We start from the raw sequence: 18,729 nt of genomic DNA, 5'->3' as shown, positions 1-18,729 counted from the left end.
CATAGTGACCTTTATATAAATGTTGTCACATTTGATATAATTACCTTATTTTTGTATATAATGACCTTTGTGTACATATCGTCAAAATTAATATAGTTACGTTATTTTTATATATAGTGGCTTTATTTTTATATACAGTGACTTTATGGAAATGTCGTCAATTTAGATAAAGTTACCTTATTTTTAGTATGTAGTGACCTTAAAATGATTAGATTGATTATATGTAAGGTTGGAAAGTTCTTAGGGCTTTTAAACCGTCTGATCTTTTATGCTAATATTGAATGGTTGAGATTTGTTGTTTTCAGTTTAAGCCTTGTTTTCAGCATAAGCCTTGTTTTCAGCGGAATCACCCCGTATATATATATATATAATAAGTATTGTTCTTCAAAAAAAAAAAAATGGATTGACAAAGTTAAATTATATTTGTTTAAACCATTGAAACTAAATTAAACTTCCAAGTTGAATAGAAATAGATCCAGTAAACACTTAAATTACATATTTGGTCAAAGAAGTCGGGTGAATAAATAGGTTGTGTCAGGTTATAAATAATTCTAGATTTCAATCGGGTAAGGTGTTAGTTTGGGATTAAATTATTGGCGGGTCGGGTTAGGTGCAGGTTTGAGTATAGGTCATAGAGTATCATGTCAAATCAGTTATTGGTTAATATCAAGTTAGGTTCAAGTCAGGTTTCGAACCACTCATATCATCCATTGTTTAGTATAGTTCGAGTTCGGATCTTGTCGGTTCAGGTCAATTTTTTGAGTCTGGTCAATTTTTAACACCTTAGTTTAATTTATGGATGATGACTAATGATTAGGCTTGTCAATCGGGTCGGGGTTGGGTCAGGTCACAGGTCATTTCGGGTCAAGTTACTTTGGTTCACGGGTCGAGAAATGCTTAACCCTAACCTAAAGTTTCGAGTTTAGGTCAACTCAACGGGTTTAGAGATTTTCTTTAATTTAATTTATTTTTGGCTAATGTTTAAAAATTTATGATTTTTCAAGTTTACTTTGTTTTGTTTTCAATTTTTAATCGAAATTCTCAACAATATGACAATATTATTTTTATCCAATAATAGGGGTGTCCGTTCAGTTTTCAGTTTGGATTTAGCCCAAATCCGATCCAATTCGAAATATAATTCGATTTTCAATTTTTCAATCTGATCCGATCCGATCTGAATTTCTCTCTCAATCCAATCTGAATTTAAATTTGGTTATTTGGATCCGAATCGAAAATCCAAATTGTAATACAATATTTTTTTAGTGCTTAATACAATTAATAAAATAAAGCTTTAATATAATTACAAGTCTTCAAAATCATAATTAAAATATATAGTTCAACATCAAGTCATTAATTAATTAATACAAAGTCTCCCTTTATATATTTTATGTTGTAGTAAGTATTTGAGCTAAACTTCAAAAATTAAAAAATACATATTTATACGAGCTTAATTTTAAAATTCGGTTTTCGGTTTGGATTGGATCCAATTATGGTCAATTCGATCCGAATTTTTAAAAAATTTCAATCCGATCCGATCCAATAATTCGGTTTGAATTGGATTGAATTTTGGTTTTAATCCGAACAATGGACACCCATATCCATTAAATGCCTACTATATAATTTAAATCGTCACCAAAGCACATGAATTCCTAACTAATAGAAAATCCCTACCTTATAAAAAATGCACGATTGATCTTATGAATAGTATGCTGCCAATTATACCATTCAAAATGTGTACTTGTATTTGCATGTGTGCTCTCATTAATATGTGCTCCCTCCGGTTTGATACTTGCTCTATTTCTCCATGCGTACAGTTTTAGGAGAAATTGGAGAATGTAATAAAATATGGAGATAGTAGGGTAGGTGGAAGAATTAAAAGTTGTAAAAAGCAAAAGTAGTGGTGAGAATTGAAGGAGATCGAGTAGAGAACATGAAATTAATAAAATATGATAAATGGTGGGTCCATTAGGTGAGAGAAAGTAATTAATATTGTAAAAGATTTCCGAATAAGGAAATGAAGCAAGTATTTAAAAACGACTGAAAAAGGAAAGTAGAGCAAGTATTTAAAAACGGAGGGAGTAAAGTTTTTTTTTACGTTTGTTAATGTTATTTAGAATAGTGTGCAACATTTATACACCCCTGAAATATTTGTTTACATATTTTACCTCATTAATATAGCCAACAACTAAAAAAGCTCCATAAACAAGGCTAGCTATGGCGCGATGTTAGCCACCCTAGTTAGGGTTGTACACAGTTTGGTCAGCCGTAACCAAACTAAACCAAACCGTATTTAAGCAGTTTGGTTTGGTTTACGGTTTATAAAAATATGGTTTGGTTTTAAATTTTTTGTAAATACGGTTTATAGTTTGGTTTGATTTTTCAAAATTTATAAACAAAAACAAACCGTAAACCAATAAACCGTATTTTAACATTTATATAATTTTTAAATAAATAAATATAATTATTATATATTAAAAAAATTTAAAAATAATAATAATTGTTGTTTTTATTGTAAATTTGTAATACAATTTAATCCGTTGGGCTAATTATTTAACTTTATTATAAGTTAATTTAGTATTATATAAAATGTTTTTCTCAACATAAATTGCAAACCAAACCGCTCCAAACCGTATTATTACGATTTGGTTTGGTTTGGTCAGGTTTCAATACTATTATGGTTTGGTTTGGTTTGAAAAAATTGACTAAACTGTATTTTACGATTTGGTTTTGTTTGAACTCAAACCGCACAAAACTAGACCATGTTCACCCCTATAACCTTTGTGATGATAATAAAATAATAAATAAAAAAACCCTTTAAACATTACAAAATTAATGGAAGAGGTCAGGCCTACGTGGCATGACGGTGATGTGGGTTATGTAGATGCTATTGGCGTGGGTCGATAATTGGTGTAGAAGGTTGTTGGTGTGGATCTAAGCAAAAGTTATATGAGATATAGGAATGTATGTCTGATAAGTGACTTTTATGTCACTTCTAGGGTGTTTATTGAGTCATTTTTCGGCTTATTTTCCAATAATTTAGCTCATTATGTTCTTTATTTCTATTATTTGCTTATTCTCATCTCTTATCTTTATTTTATGTATTTTAGTAGTTTTTAATAGTTTTTAGCTTATTTTCTTAATTTATTTAATTTCTTTGATTTTCTATGTTTATATTTTAAGTTTTTAGTTCTTGTTATATAATAAGTTCCCAGTTTCTCACATTTTCTTATTTGTTTTAATTTAGTCATTTATTTTGTTTTACTAATTTTATTTTGTTTTTACTTCGTTTTATTTTATTATATTTTGTTCTATCCTCGTGTCGGTTTTTGGTTGTAGGTGGGTTTGGGTTACTTAGTTCTATTTTATTTTAATTTGATGAGTGACATTTATGTCACTCTTAAGGAGTAGTTTTAGAGTCATTTTCGTGTTTATTTTCCCTTTTATTCTCTTATTTTCTTTTTAATAAAGTTTCTAGTTTTTTTTCTTAGTTTTAGTATGTTTTAATTTAATTTCTTTATTTAATTAGTTTCTAGTTTATTTTCATATTTTATTTTGCTTTCGATTTATTTTATTTCGTTCGTTTTCTTTGTTACTTTCATAGTTTTAATTAGTTTTAAGTTTATTTTATTTACTTGTATAGTTTTATTTCTTTGTTAGTTTTAGTTTATTTCTCTTATTTCTATTTTACTTTTATTTATTTATTTTTATTAGTTTAGTGTTACTTATCTTTTTCTATTTCCTTTTTATTTATTTTATTTTATTTGTCTCGGTTTCACACTTTTATCCTTGGGTTTGTTTGTGTGTAGGCTCGAGTTCAAGGTGCAAGTCAAAGCTTTTCAATTGCCAACACCACCGCAACAACCAATTCCCCTGCTCCCTCACTTCACGCAACAACAACAACCACCCAAATCACCACCAACACCCCGCAACTCCAATCAACCACCACGCAACCACCCAAACCACCTGAACCACCAATCACCCCTCGTAACAACCACCAGCCCTTCACCCAATATCGACCACCAAACTCCAACCCAATTACTCACCAATTAAGCCACACAACTCACAGCAACCCAAACTCACAGAGCAGCCAATTCGCGGCCGCGCAGCCCTGTCAGAAAGCGCACAAATTGGAGTCCAAAATCAGAGTTGAGGTAGTAGCTTTGTGCGACCTGTGCGCGACTTCTGTGCGGGCGCGCAATTGTGGGTCAATCACGAGCTTTTCACGTGATTTTAATGAAAATTGGACGGCCGCGATTTAGTTTTGCTTAATGAAGATTTTCGATGAAGGGTGAGGATGCATGCGGCTTCTGAGTAATGGAATGTAGGATGAGAATCAGAGCAACCACGAGAAAGGGGAGTTTGGGGGTCTGATGATTCGTGGGTTTGGGTGGGAATGTTAGGGGGTTTTGGGGTTTTCTTTTTCCTTTTCTTTTATTTTATTTTATTGTAGTTTTGTTTTTTTTTTGTTTTTAGTTTAGTTATTTTAATTGTTTTATTTAGTTTTATTTCTTTTTAATTTCTTTTATTTTATTTTTATTTAACTTGTATTATAAATACCCCTTTGGGGTTATTTTCTCAAGAAACTTTCAATCAACATTTTTGTTTGAGATAGATTAGATTAGTTTAGCCTAATATATTTTCTCTCTCTTAGGGTTAGATTAGGATTTTCTCTCTCTAGTTTAGGAGTAGTGTAGAGAGAGAAAGCTTGGATTTCCATGGAGTTTTTGAGAGGTTGAAGAAGCAACTTTGTGGAACTTCTTCTCATCTATTCAATGAGCATCTTCTAACTTTCTCTCATCTTTATTTCTTTGCTTAATTATTAGTTTTTGTTTTTTGTTTGTTGATTTGAGTAGATTAATTAGTTTGTTTGTTTAATCTTGTTTTTATTCTTATTTTACCTTGTTTTTCCATGTCTTTCTTCATTATGTTAGCTTAGGTCTTGTTCTAGGGAATTGGATGAAGGTTATATTAATGAGTTGAATGATTGATTGTGATTAGTATGAAATTGTTTCTTGATTATTGTGTATGGGTGATGCTTTTATGGATTAGAATCTTTCTAGCTAATCGATTCTATGCTCTTAATTGTGCTTTCAATCAATTGTGCGAGAGTGAGTTGGTTGAGAGCCTTAAATTCTTCTATACCTTTGCTAGGCTAGTTGCACGAGAGTGAATCAGTTTAGTAGGATAATTAACATGCTTAATTGTGCGAGAGTGGGTTAAATGTGTTGATGTTCCTAATCGAGGTCATTTTCATCTATTTGTATGATGTTGTTTAATACATTGATGTGATTGGATTCCACTTTCCCTAGTTTTAGTTAATTGCTCTTAGTAGTGTTTGGTTTAATGTCTCTCTATCTCACAACCTTTCCTACTTGTCTAATTTGCACAAATTGATACACTTAGTCCTTTTGGGTTCGACCCTTTACTTGCCACTAACTAGTTTAGTGTAAGTTTAGGTATTATAAATTTCTAATTTGGTTAGGGTTAGTAGTTCCAACGACCTACTTCTACCTGCGATTAAATTTTGGCGCCGTTGCCGGGGAAGCGGCTTGTTTAGCGTCTATTTTTGCTATTGTTAGAGTCATTTTATTTGCTTTCCTTTCTTTTATTTTGCTTGTTTAATCCTACTTGTCATTGCTAATCGTGTGCTTAGTTTTCTTGTATTCAAAGTGAGATATGGAAAGACAAGAGGATGACCTTCTTTTTAGGGAGTTTGGAAACCCGGAAATCTATGAGCTCACGAGTGGTATACTTCTCCCGACCACCGAGACTAATTACACAATCCATCTACAATATGCTAGGATGGTGCAAATTGAGCAATTTTCCGGAGGCGTAAGTGAAGACCCCATTGAGCATTTGGACTGATTCCTTGAGTTGTGTGCAATGATGCAAACAAATGAAGTGAGCCAAGATTACATTCGTATGCATCTCTTTCGGCAATCTCTCACCGGAAGAGCAAAGAAATGGCTCAAGCTTTTGAAGCCCAACTCTCTCACCATATGGAAGGAAGTTGCAAAGGCCTTTCTCAAGAGGTTCATCTCCGATGAGCAAACCGCAAAAATGAGGAGGAAGATAGCTTCCTTTGAGCAGGAACCGGATGAAACTCTTGAGGAAGCATGGGAAAGGATTAAGGATTTGATTAAAGCATGTCCTCATGAATTCAACCGTAATTTGCTCATGAGATTCTTTTATGATGGCTTGGAGCCAATATCAAGGACCAATCTAGATGTGGGTGCCGGTAGCCAATTGATTAAGATCCCTCAAAGCCAAGTTGAAGCTACAATTGAAGAAGTGGCTACTAGCTATTCTTGGGGAGGCCAAAGAAGGTCCCAAGGAAAGCAAGGAGATCTTTATGAGTTGGAGAAAGTCGGCCAACTTAAGCACATAGTTGAGCTCTTGAATGAAGGTCTTTCCATGTTGAACTCAAGTGTTGGTTTGTGTTCAAAACCTTCACAAATCATTGATTTCTCATATGCTCGTTGTGGTGGGACGGATCATGATGCATCCTATTGTAGAGAGTTAAATCTCAAGCATGGTGAAGTTTTGACTTTGAGGGAAAAAGAGTTTGTAACCCAAGCTCAACCCCAACAACTTCAACAACCTCCAAGGCAAGAAAACTCCTACCCCCAAGATGGACCTCTCTTCAATCCACCAACCCAAAAATTTTCCTACCTTTCCAACCAAGTAAAGAACTCTCAAGATCAAAATCATGACCTATGTCCTCAAGAGCATGAAGAAAAATCCCCACCCGACCACAGACAAACCCAAATTCTTCAACAACGTCAAACTATCACTCCACAATTCCAAGAAATCAAATCTTACAATGAAGTTGTTGATTCCCAACTAGCCAAAACTTCTTCTCTCCATTTAACCACAAAACTCCCCTTACAATCATCGGCTAACCCTTCACATACTTATCAACCCGAAACTTGCAAGGAGGAAAAGGTTGTAGATGATGTGGTTGAGAAGAAGGTTCAAGAACAAAATGAGGAGCCATTTGATTTTAGTGAACCAAACAAGTTTGAAGGCCCGGTTCCCTTTCCTTGTAGGCTAGTTGAGAATGTCGTTTTGAAGAGCCCTATGGCGGTGAACGTATGTAGAGTTGATGTGGTCGATGATGTGATGGCTAATGAGAGCTTACCTCCACGTGATGATAAGGTGACAATGAGGTATGATGACTTCCTTGAAGTTCCCGCTTGGTTTGAAGGCTCTCTTGAGGAAGGTGAGGTTGCCCTTCCTAATATTGAGGATTCCAAGCTCGATCCCCCTTTTAGAAGGAAAAGAAAGAAGAGTGAAAAAAGAAGAAGAATCAACAAGAAGAAGGAAAAGAGAAAAGATGAGCCACCATTGGCTCTTGATTCATTCCCTCCTTTTTCTTGTGGTGATGTGAGACCTCAAGGAGTTATAGTTCTCAAGTTTGGGGGCATCTATGATTTAATCCTCAAGTTGATGAGGGTGATGTTCTTTAACCCACCTTGAATGAGGTGAAGGGTCAAGCTAGAGACCATAAACAACCGCTTCCCGGGAGGCAACCCGGAGGTTTTCTAACCCTTTTTCTCCCCCTCCTTTCTTTTTCTTTTTGCTTTATTTCTTTGTTCTCTTTTAATGTTTTCTTTTGTTTCTTGTCTTGCCTTGTAGGTTTCTTTTTGGAAGTTTGGAGCGGAGTGACATTTGGTGAACTCTATTTTATGCTCCTTAATTCTTTTAAGCTAACCTCCCGGTGAGACCTTTCTTATTTTTACTCTTTTACTCTTTCTTCGAGTGCTTAGTTTAGGACTAGTTTAGGAAGAAGTTGAATGGTTCGAGGTTGTTTGCATTGGTTCTATGGAACCTGGGATCGTTGATGTTGTTATCGAACGATCAATTGTTTGACGATTGGGACTTATTTGGTTTATATGCCTTGTTTGTGAACCTTTTGATTTCTTCCTCTTTCTTTTGTTTTTTTTTTTTTTTTTTTTTTTTTTTTTTTTTTTTTGTGGAAAACATGACTATGGAAAGATTAAATGAATTTGTTTTGGAATTCGCTCATGCATTTGGAATTGATTGCTTTGATAATGTGCTAAAGAATGTTTTTCTTCCTAATTGATGATGGCCTACATGGTTTGAGAGTGCTTATAGTTGAGATAGACAAATTTTAAGCTAAGGTAGCAAGGTTAAGAATTATTGAGGACGTTTAAACCCTTAGTTCACGGAAAAGTGGTAAGATGGTGTTGCTCTTTATAGTGGATTTGAAGCTCTTTAGTTAGTATTTGCTTACTTCCCATCCCTTGTGAGATTTAAATTATTCAAGCCTCCATCAATTTTGTTGAGCGGTGCTTAGGATCCTTGACTATGCATATCTTAATCCTTGTGTTGTCCTCTAACTCCCAAGCTCGTGACCAAGCAGCTCTAGGGGAGGAAAAGGGCACCATTTTCTTATTTTCCTTTATCTTCTTTTTGTTTTGTTACATATTTTGTTTTTATTTTGCATTTGCTCCTCTTGCCAACCCTTTGAGCCTATTACCTTTCTTGATTATGATCCATATTACAAGCCTTATGACCTTTTGTTTCCCTAACCATTAGTTTGTGAAGCATTTCGGTTTGATAGTTTGTTTTGTGTTGTAATGAAAATGAGAAAGTATTATGCTCTTTGTACCAAGCAAGAAAGTAAATTGTATATATTGTGTGTAATAAAGCAAATGCATCCCAGAATAAGCCGTCCTTAGTTAAAAAGGAAAGGACATCAAATAAGTTTTCATAAAAAAAAATAAAAAGAAGAAAAAAAATAAGAAAAAGTAGGTTTCGTTTCCTTCCCTAAGTTAAGCATTGAGGACAATGCTTCGTTCAAGCTGGGGGGGGGGGGGAGCGTTACTTCGTTTTCTTTTTTATGGAATGTTGGTGTTGAGTAAGTTTGGGGGAGATGGCATTATTGGTATTTTTGTTTGATGTTTGGTGATTTATTGAGTTTGTTTTTGAGGTTTGGTCACCCTTTTGCTTCACTTAGGAAATATCACCAAAATTTTCAAATTTTTACCCCGCCTTAAACCTTTGCCTTACGTTACAACACTAGTTAAGACCCTTAGACTTTAGAGGGGTGAGGTCAAATTCCGATGGAGGGAGATAGATTTCAACTCTATGGAGAGAGTGTGGATAGTTGAGATGTCGGGATGACCCACTAATTCCACAAATTGAATCTTTTTCCGGTTCCTTTGTGGAATCATGAGGAGCTAACTAGGAGGTGATTTGAAGCTAGTGGAGAGAATGTGGACCGTCTTAGATGGGGCTAGGGCGGAGAATGAATTCTCTAGTTCTCTATGCTTAGCTTAGGTTTGTCTCTCTCAACCATGAGCATCTTAGAACGTGTTTTCCCTCATTGTATTGAGAAAGGTGAGTATTATTTGGTGCATGTCTCTTCTTTTTTAGTCCAAATGGAGTATTTTCCGCCTTTGAGCTTGATTGGTTTCCTAAACCTTGCTATGTTATGTTGGTCTTGGTTGTGTTTGTTTTTTGTGTTTTCTTTTCTTTTTGTTTTGCCTTGGTTTTTGTCTAGAGTTGTGGGTTAAGCTCTTAGGAAACCCTCACGAGAGCATACTCGTCCTCTAGGGCGATCTAGGGGTTAAAAGGGCTTGTCTTTAGTAGCTAAAATTGACCGTGATTCCTACGAAAGTGAGTTAGTGTATATTCTTTCTATTTTTAGCTTTTCTTGCGTGAATAATTCACTCTCCTTCTCCCGTGTTTCATGTTAATTTGCTCGAGGATGAGCAAAAGGTTAGCTTGGGGGAGTTTGATAAGTGACTTTTATGTCACTTCTAGGGTGTTTATTGAGTCATTTTCCGACTTATTTTCCAATAATTTAGCTCATTCTGTTCTTTATTTCTATTATTTGCTTATTCTCATCTCTTATCTTTATTTTATGTATTTTAGTAGTTTTTAATAGTTTTTAGCTTAGTTTCTTAATTTATTTAATTTATCTTATTTTCTATGTTTATATTTAAAGTTTTTTGTTCTTGTTATATAATAAGTTCCTAGTTTCTCACATTTTCTTATTTGTTTTAATTTAGTCATTTATTTTGTTTTACTAATTTACTTTATTTTTACTTCGTTTTATTTTATTATATTTTGTTCTATCCTCGTCCCGGTTTTTGGTTGTAGGTGTGTTCGGGTTACTTAGTTCTATTTTATTTTAATTTGATGAGTGACATTTATGTCACTCTTAGGAAGTAGTTTTAGAGTCATTTTCGTGTTTATTTTCCCTTTTATTCTCTTATTTTCTTTTTAATAAAGTTTCTAGTTTATTTCTTAGTTTTAGTATGTTTTAATTTAATTTCTTTAATTAGTTTCTAGATTATTTTCATATTTTATTTGCTTTCGATTTATTTTATTTCGTTCCTTTTCTCTGTTACTTTCACAGTTTTAATTAGTTTTAAGTTTATTTTATTTACTTGTATAGTTTTATGTCTTTGTTAGTTTTAGTTTATTTCTCTTATTTCTATTTTACTTTTATTTATTTATTTTTATTAGTTTAGTGTTACTTATCTTTTTCTATTTTATTTTATTTATTTCCTTTTTATTTATTTTATTTTATTTGTCTCGGTTTCACAATTTTATCCTTGGGTTTTTTTATGTGTAGGCTCGAGTTCAAGGTCCAAGTCAAAGCTTTTCAATTGCCAACACCACCGCAACAACCAATTCCCCTGCTCCCTCACTTCACGCAACAACAACAACCACCCAAATCACCACTAACACCCCACAACTCCAATCAACCACCACGCAGCCACCCAAACCACCTGAACCACCAATCACCCCCCGTAACAACCACCATCCCTTCACCCACAATCGACCACCAAACTCCAACCCAATTACTCACCAATTAAGCCACGCAACTCACAGCAACCCAAACTCACAAAGCATCCAATTTGCGGCCGCGCAGCCCTATCAGAAAGCGCACAAATTGGAGTCCAAAATCAGAGTTGAGGTAGTAGCTTTGTGCGACCTGTGCGGGCGCGCAATTGTGGGTCAATCACGAGCTTTTCACGTGATTTTAATGAAAATCAGACGGCCGCGATTTAGTTTTGCTTGATGAAGATTTTTGATGTAGGGTGAGGATGCATGCGGCTTCTGAGTAATGGAATGGAGGATGAGAATCAGAGCAACCACGAGAAAGGGGAGTTTAGGGGTCTGATGATTCGTGGGTTTGGGTGGGAATGTTAAGGGGTTTTGGGGTTTTCTTTTTCCTTTTCCTTTTCCTTTTCTTTTATTTTATTTTATTGTAGTTTTGTTTTTTTTGTTTTTAGTTTAGTTATTTTAATTGTTTTATTTAGTTTTATTTCTTTTTAATTTCTTTTATTTTATTTTTATTTAACTTGTATTATAAATACCCCTTTGGGGTTATTTTCTCAAGAAACTTTCAATCAACATTTTTATTTGAGATAGATTAGATTAGTTTAGCCTAATATATTTTCTCTCTCTTAGGGTTAGATTAGGATTTTCTCTCTCTAGTTTAGGAGTAGTGTAGAGAGAGAAAGCTTGGATTTCCATGGAGTTTTTGAGAGGTTGAAGAAGCAACTTTGTGGAACTTCTTCTCATCTATTCAATGAGCATCTTCTAACTTTCTCTCATCTTTATTTCTTTGCTTAATTATTAGTTTTTGCTTTTTGTTTGTTGATTTGAGTAGATTAATTAGTTTGTTTGTTTAATCTTGTTTTTATTCTTATTTTACCTTGTTTTTCCATGTCTTTCTTCATTATGTTAGCTTAGGTCTTGTTCTAGGGAATTGGATGAAGGTTATATTAATGAATTGAATGATTGATTGTGATTAGTATGAAATTGTTTCTTGATTATTGTGTATGGGTGATGCTTTTATGGATTAGAATCTTTCTAGCTAATCAATTCTATGCTCTTAATTGTGCTTTCAATCAATTGTGCGAGAGTGAGTTGGTTGAGAGACTTAAATTCTTCCATAACTTTGCTAGGCTAGTTGCACGAGAGTGAATTAGTTTAGTAGGATAATTAACATGCTTAATTGTGTGAGAGTGAGTTAAATGTGTTGATGTTCCTAATCGAGGTCATTTTCATCTATTTGTATGATGTTGTTTAATACAATTATGTGATTGAATTCCACTTTCCCTAGTTTTAGTTAATTGCTCTTAGTAGTGTTTGGTTTAATCTCTCTCTATCTCACAACCTTTCATACTAGTCTAATTTGCACAAATTGATACACTTAGTCCTTTTGGGTTCGACCTTTTACTTGCCACTAACTAGTTTAGCGTAAGTTTAGGTATTATAAATTTCTAATTTGGTTAGGGTTAGTAGTCCCAACGACCTACTTCTACCTGCGATCAATGTCACGCAGATGGTAGTCAAATGATCAAACTCATGCAATATATAGATATAAATTTTCAAATAAATGTATTGGTTGTAAAAAAAAATTTAAAAGGACCGACGAGTTGAGTTTTACCCATAAATTTACGCGTTAACAGGTTCAGGTTAAATCGATTTCTAAATCAAAAGATTTTGTTCAAGACCTTGAAAAACGGGTCAATCAAATTGAAAATTAACAAGTCTACTAACGATAGATATGTATGTCCCTTAGGATCGAAGTACTCATAATACTAAATACATTTACTAAAACTATGGTGCAGTGATTTACACGTGAGATCCATTTGCAATTGTAAAAAAAAAAAAAAGTTTAACACGTGAGATGCACACGCCATATCCAACCATTTTCGATGAGTTCTTTCCGTTGTTTGCAACATTAATGAGGGAAAAATTGTAAACAATTACTAGATTAGTCCCGTGCGATGCACGGATTTCTCTGAAATATAGGGTATATATTTTATGTATTCTTACGTATTAGAAAAATTATTGAGACATAACCATTAGTTTTAAATGCTAATTTTATAAAATTAATTTTGAAGAAGAACAAACCGAATATGAAAATTTAAGCATATACATAAAAGTTAGATTTTTAATATACGATTTTAATTAAGAAAATAAAAAATAATTTTAAACTTGTAATATATAAAGGAAAATAGAAAAAAATATATACATCAAAGTATTTTGCTCGATGAAACATAAGGGAAAGATGTATTAAATACCAATAGTTGGTGATAGAAGAAAAATAAATAAATTAAAGAGTATAGATAAATTGACAGGAGGAGAAATTAAATTTCAAATTTGAAACCAAAGAAAATATAATGACATCAAATTTTTATTTAGGCGGTAAAATTTTTCTTATAAAGTTGCCACGTGGACAATATGATGTCAGCAGTTGTTACTTTAGTTTATTTATTATAGATTTGTAGGGGTATAAATGTCCGTACTCTTTTTTAAAAAGTTTTTTAAAAAAAGCAATTAATAACGTTAATGAGGGCAAATAAGTAAACAAACAATTTAGAGGATATAATTGTCCCATCACTATTTATAAGAGTTAAATCACTCAAAGAAAAGTATAGAGCGAGGCAACAATTAACTTCTTACGAATAGGATATAATCATCATCACTTTATTCATAAGTGTTTTCTAATACTTTTTAAAAGTAAAGAGGGGATGGTATAAGTTTGAAAATTATGATAAAACACGCATTAATAAGTCTAATTAATGCTTGTTTATTCTTCATATATCCATAACCCTTAAGGTTATTTTATCATTCCTAAAAAAGAAATACATTTGTTGTATATCATCTTTGGATAGTAATACTTTATTTAAATTATCTAACAAATGAGAAAAAAAAATTAATGTTTGTTTTGAAATAATTTAAGAAAATTCAAATTATATTTTTGTTTTTTTAGGGATATATCATTTGTATCATAATGACAATATGACGACAGTTGAAATTTTGCATTATTAATCAATACTTCTTCGATTTTTTTTTTCTAACCCTAACTAAACCAATTTACTACCTCTGCTTCACATTATTACTACCTCCGTTTTTAAATACCTACTCCACTTTTCTTTTTCGGCCGTTTTTTTAATACTTGTTCCATTTCCTTTTTTGGAAATCTTTTATAATATTTAGGGTATGTTCACATTTACTTAATTTCAGTTCAGTTCAGCTCCAATCAGTCCAGTTCAATTCAGTTCAGTTCAGCTCTAATCAGTTCAGTTCAGTTCAGTTCAACTCTTAATTTCTATCTCTCATAAAATATTCATTTCAGCTTAGTTCAGTTTAGTTTAGTTTAGTTCAGTTCAGTTCAGTTCAGCTCAACTCTAATCTATTCAGTTTAGCTCTGTTCAGTAAATGTGAACAAGCCCTTAATTCATTTTTATCACCTAGTGGACCCAACATAAATCATATTTTATTAATTTCATATTCTCTCTCTTCCAATTCTTTCAACTACTTTTTCTTTTTACAATTTTTTATTCTTCCTTCTACCCCACTACCTCCATATTTTATTACTTTCACCAACTTCTCTTAAAACTCCGTGCATGGAGAAATAGAGCAAGTATTTAAAAACAGAGGGAGTAGCAACGATTAGACCACATTTCCTAATCAGACGTTATGTCAAATAATTGCAAATAATATGAAAAGAAGGTAATATAAAGAATAACGATATATTGATTCACACCACCACTAGTGGAAAATGTTATTAGCAACCGACAAAAATTTGCTTTTAGCAGTTGGCGCATAGGGCTGCTATTGCGGGGGCTACAAATAAGAATATTATTTGCAACTGACATTTGTTCGCTGCTAATAGCATTTATTCGCAACTGGCGTAGTAGTAGGCCAGTTGCTAATAGTGTTTATTAACAGCTGGCGTAATATAATGCCAGCTGCTAATAGTGTTTATTTGCAGCTGGCGTAGTACTAGGTCAGCTGCTAATATTCTTTTTTAATTAAAAAAAAAACTATTTTCAGCTGGCTAAGGACTACGCCAGCTGCAAATAGTCTTTTTTTGAATAAAAAAAATTGCAATTTTTCCAAATTGATACATAAACTACATTATATACTATTGTAAGAAAATTTATGTTATTTTTGAAGTAAACATTAATTACAAATTATAAAATATGATTCCCTAAAAATAATTAAAAAAAATATGCAAGGCTTATAAAGAAACACAATAACAAAAGCGTCTCGAAACAATGAAATTTATGAGCAGTAGAGATAAGAGGGCTGTTTCGGGTGATTTTTGGATTTACTCGGACACTGGTCATGTTCTTTAGGCAATAGAGACTCGGACACCTACAAAATGAACAAATATTCCTTTACTGGAAGGAGAAAGTAGAGAGAAATTGGAGCTATTTATTGCTCTTTTTAATGTAATGTCACAACCCACCCCTCCCATCATAAATGATTTGGGTATTTACAAGGGTGGGAGTTTGTGCCCCATTAGGGTTTGTACCCCATATTTACGTGACCCGATTGGCTGCGCGATCAGGTGGTGTCACGTGCAGGATGGGGGCGCCGCTTTGCGGCTTTGAACAGTATTTCTTGGGATTTGGGCTCTGATGTAAGAAAGGCCCTTTTCTCTTATCTCAGGTGCTCTTTTTGAGCATTAGACATGCGTCATCTTCCCATATGGACACGTGTCGCCCTTTGGTTCAGCCACGTGTCACTATGGGATTGGACCACGTGTAAGGGGTATTTTAACCCTAAACATTTGCCCTTTAGAGGGGGTGGCTCGTATGCTACAGGCCGCCTCCTCTGATCTTCTACTCATCTTGATGCATCCGAGTACATGGAGATTAGGCGTGTAGCTGAGAAGGCGAATAAACATGTCCGCTCCTTCAAGGTTGGCCGCCTTGGGCTGGATGACTTGTCTTGTCCGCCTGAAGCTCTTCTAGGGGACGCTTGAGTTTGAGAGTTAGGCGAACGAAACATGCCACCGAAATTTTCGGAGGAGAGCTTGGACGCCCGGATTTTCAAGATGAAAACTTCAATTCCGTTCACTTGGCCGTCTATTTGGACGCACCGTTACTCGTTCGTCTCTTTCTCCATCCAAATTAATTGAACCATCTTTTTAACTTTTTGAATTCTAAGTTAACTTTTTCAAAAAATAACCGTTCGGATTCCTGGGCGGGAAACATGGATTTACCATTTTGCCCCCATAAATTCGGCCTATAAATAGAAGAGGTTTAACCTCATTTTAGCACTTTAGCATCTTGAGAATTCTAGAGAGAAGTCAGAGCTTTTTAGAGAGAGTGATTTTTCCCCTAATCTTCGAGAGCTCCGCCGTGTGATTGAGTTTTCTGGACATATTATTTTAGTTTTTTGGTTAGCCTTCAAGACTTTCAAGAACTTTTCAAGTTTTCTACATACACAGAGGTAGCCCATCTGTTTTCTCTTCCTTCTCCTTTACTTGTATTATTTTTTCTTTGTTTTTAAATCTGGCTCAACACTCGGCTTTGTCCGTTTCTCCTCATGAGGCCGGCCGTTCGCCTGGGACAGAGGAGTCTAGAGTGGACGGAGACTAATTGTTTCCTTCATGAAGTGGTCCATTTTTTTTTGTGCGTACCAACTTACTTCCACCTATTCTTCTTTGTCCCTACAGTCGAACATGGCAAGGACGATGCAAACGCGCAAACGTCACGCGACCAGAAACCTAGACGACAGTCTGGTTAATCCTAGGGTCCCTTATGACCCGAATAGTACAGACATAGAGACTGGGTCTACTACCCATACAACCACTTCCACGGTACTCATCACTCGGTCATGGAAGTAACTTCTTCTTTTGAAGAGCGCCAAGGAATACGAGGCGTTTCTTTTGCTGCGGGAGCGTCTGGTCTAACCCCGGAACTTAGGTCCCCATAATATGCCAACTCGGTCATGGATTCGGTCGAGTTGCTATCTCAAGAGAAACCTCCTTCCCTTTCTCGGGCGGACGCTGCTGGTCCGTCCGTTTCAGTTCCTGCACAACCCCATCTCCAACATAGCAGGTCGGACAAGCCAAGGGTTAGGATATCCATTAATGAATTGTCTGATCTGCCTCCTCGCAGTGGCCTTTCTTCGGGAAATAGGGCGGCCACTATCAAGGACAAAGGCAAAGGACGCTTAGTGCCTGAAGAGTTTCCCTCAGCTAGGGGCGGCCATGGCTCTAGGAGCCGAAGCTCGGCCGAGGCACCAGATTTGGACAGAGTGCTGTCCTCTGAGTTTGGAACTGCCCCTCGCCAAGAGGACAAGGAGGCAGAAAATGAGGCCGAAGGTGAGGTGGTCGAAGGTGAGGCGGCGGCCGAAGAGGACGTCGCCAATATTGACAATTTTAAGGACCCGTACACCTGTAAGGTGGGTAGCACGGCCTTGGGATACCTTCATGATGGGTTCGAGGAGTACAAGGCATTCCTCCTCCTTAGGGAGGAATTTGAACTGGTGGGGCCAAAGAAGTCTCATTCTGTGGCAGCCTGGGAGGACGAGCAGTCGCGCAGCAAAGCTTTTAGCGTCTATAGGGCCACCCTAGACATTGGACTTCGCTTCCCCCTTCACCCCTTCATCAGCACAGTCCTGGACGAATACAACATTGCTCTCTTCCAGCTAATGCCGAACAACTAGTTGAATGTTTTTGTGTACTTGGTGACGTGCACCCACAAGGGCTTCAAGCCAGACTTTTTAGTTTTCTGCGAGATGCACTCCATGACCAAGCTGGAGAAGCACACGGACGACTGGTTCATCCTTAGCACCACTAAGGATTAGATGGTGGTGGTTGACGACGTCTCCAAGTGGCGAGACTGGAAGAACCGTTTCTACCTATAGGGAATAAATTTCAAGGGTTAACCCCTAGCTTGAACCCCACTGTGATCATACACTAAAGTAAGGTGGCGTCCAAAAGGGAAGAAGATAGAGCAAAAGAGTCGCCAACAAGTTTTAGGAACTTGTAAACCGTTCACGAGGTGAAGGTTACACCCCTTAACGATCCAAGAGATCGTCAACTCCATAAGGTCTTGAACCAAATAAGGGTTCGGGGATGAAGGTACAAATCCAACCTAAAAGAGATTGAACCTTCCCTAATAATAGGCCTCTACTTTATTCTGATCGTATTCATGTGCGCTTTCTGATTAACATGCAATCAATAGGATTAACCCTAAACCTTTTTATCTATGTTGGTTAAATATAATGCACAAATAAATCTATTATTGGCGATCACTCGAAATTATAATCAAATTAACCCTAACAAGATTATTAATTATCTTATTAAGCGTGATTACAAGTACCAATTCCCTTTAAACATGCATAAAAGGCGTGATCAAGCAATAACAATAAATATCAAACCAACATAATAATCATAATAAATTATAACAATCATTATAATAGTCATAATAATAATCATAAATAATAATCATAATATCATCATAGATAAAATAATCATCATCAAAATAATAATAATAATAATAATAATAATAATAATAATATTCATAATCATCATGAATTATAACAATTATAATCATAATCATGTTCATGTTAATATTAAAGCATAATAATAATAGCAAGATCCTAGGCATGATACTAACAAAATTAAATAACAAATCCTAGCATGTCACTAAGAATTAAAAATCAAATCTTTAATCCTAACATGATACTAACAATCATAAATATTAGGAAGAACATAGGAAGCATCGCAGGAATCATAATAAGCATATTTGATATTATAACCTTTTCCCTAAACATGATACTAAGAATATCATAATAACAATTTAAACATGATTTCTACATCATAATATCAATTAAAACCATTAAAATACTTACTTTGATGCCTCGTACCTCTTTCTAATAACAAAATACACACGTTAGTAACTTCAAGGAAAATAATAAAACAAACAA

The 18,729-nt window shown here is 34.8% G+C and overlaps 1 non-coding gene across 1 annotated transcript; it reads right to left on the bottom strand.

The window, feature by feature from the left end:
* Window positions 1-6,057: 6,057 nt before the first annotated feature.
* On the bottom strand, window positions 6,058-6,161 carry LOC145637529 (small nucleolar RNA R71). Its single transcript, XR_014114303.1, has one exon. It is a non-coding gene; the product is annotated as a small nucleolar RNA R71 (small nucleolar RNA).
* Between the last annotated feature and the right edge of the window lie 12,568 nt (window positions 6,162-18,729).

Source organism: Chenopodium album, chromosome 6, assembly GCF_948465745.1.
Source record: "Chenopodium album chromosome 6, dcCheAlbu1.1, whole genome shotgun sequence".
Classification (NCBI taxonomy): Eukaryota; Viridiplantae; Streptophyta; class Magnoliopsida; order Caryophyllales; family Amaranthaceae; genus Chenopodium; species Chenopodium album.
The sequence above is the reverse complement of the archived record's forward strand: the minus strand, read 5'-3'. Positions and strand labels throughout refer to the sequence as shown.